This window comes from Amblyomma americanum, chromosome 3 (genome assembly GCF_052857255.1).
Source record: "Amblyomma americanum isolate KBUSLIRL-KWMA chromosome 3, ASM5285725v1, whole genome shotgun sequence".
Lineage (NCBI taxonomy): Eukaryota > Metazoa > Arthropoda > Arachnida > Ixodida > Ixodidae > Amblyomma > Amblyomma americanum.
In genome coordinates, this window is record NC_135499.1 from 19,399,434 (window position 1) to 19,401,043 (window position 1,610).

At 42.9% G+C, this 1,610-nt stretch overlaps 1 non-coding gene across 1 annotated transcript; it reads right to left on the reverse strand.

The window, feature by feature from the left end:
* Nucleotides 1-394: 394 nt before the first annotated feature.
* TRNAG-ACC (transfer RNA glycine (anticodon ACC)) lies at nt 395-466 on the reverse strand. Its single transcript has one exon. It is a non-coding gene; the product is annotated as a tRNA-Gly (tRNA).
* Nucleotides 467-1,610: the final 1,144 nt, after the last annotated feature.

A 1,610-nucleotide genomic window follows, 5' to 3' on the forward strand; every position in this document is an offset into this window, starting at 1 on the left:
ATTGCTAAAAAAGCGAGAAACTGAACAGCAAATTGGCGATAGGAAAAATAGTGCACATATTAAAAGCATGTGGTGTACATCTGATGTAACACCTTATAATTCTAAAATGTGGTATCTTGTCTAACAGCTATTGTGAACTATTAACGCTTTTAGTTAATAATAATAATAATTGTTTTTTGGGGGAAGGAAATGGCGCAATATGTCTCATATATTCGTTGGACACCTGAACCGCGCCATAAGGGAAGGAATAAAGGAGGGAGTGAAAGATGAAAGGAAGAAGGGGTGCCGTAGTGGAGGGCTCCGGAATAATTTCGACCTCCTGGGGATCTTTAACGTGCACTGACATCGCACAGCACACGAGCGCCTTAGCGTTTTTCCTCCATAAAAACGCAGCCGCCGCGGTCGGGTTCGAACCCGAGAACTCCGGATCGGTAGTCGAGCGCTCTAACCACTGAGCCACCGCGGCGGGGCTTTTAGTTCATTTTTAGATTTACGTACAGGTTTAGTGTTTTTTAATTCCACTGGTAGGTATTCCATAAAGAGAATGATGAAAAATAAACTTTTTGCTTCCCATAATTGGTGCGTACTTGAGGCAGAATTAGGTTCCTGTTAATCGCAAATCTCGTGGTGCTGGTGTTGGTGAGCTCTGGCCTTGGGATGGATTGAAATGAAATATGTTCATTAATTACTTTGTATATGAAGATACCAAGGTTAAGTTGGACAGGCTGAGGTACGGATAGAATTCGCAGTGAATTGAGTGAAGATTGAGCATTAAAATCGAAGGGGCTGTGTGTTAGTATTCGGACTGCTTGATTTTGAACTACTTGTAACGATGTCAAATGAGTATTGTAGGTGTCACCCCAGCATGTTATACAATAATAGAGATGGGAATGTATGAATGAGTTATACAAGGTTAAAAGTACAGACTGATTAAAGTAAGGGCGAGTTCTGATGAGAATTCTTAAGCCATATGCTATCTTCCATTTAATGCCAGAAATATGGGAACGAAATTTTAAATGGCGATCTAATTCTTCTGCTAAAAACAATGATGATTCGCTGACTGGAATGACGTGCGGGCCTAGGCAAATGGGGGGAACACAAGTAGTTGCGATCCACGCATCGCGATCGCGGGCGAAGGATATCGTATACACCTTCATGCGGAGTGAGCGCTCGGCTTGCTCTGTCCAGGTGGAAAGACCGAGTCGTGGCCCCCATTAATTCTCAATGGCGAGCAGAACATCAAACCCGGAATGGCGTCGCATATAGGTAAAAGAAAAGCAGGGCACTCTCGCTCTTTCCCACCACGGGGTCCGTCTTCAAAAATCGCATGCGACGATCAACACAAGCAGCTGGAATAGGTCTCACTGCTGATGTGTTTTATTTGCAAATCACAGCTTGCTTCATACAACTTATGCAGGTGTGTATGAGCTTGAGCTTCCCTTTGTAATGGAACAAAAGAAAATGGTAATTGTACCATTGATTCTTACTTACAAATCTGGAATACAGTAAAACAAATAAAAAACAGCTTGTTGTAAGCACGCGCTTGCTTTGTTCTTTTCCGAGAAAATACACTGTAGCGACCACAAGGCTACGTTCTGGCATCAAGCTTC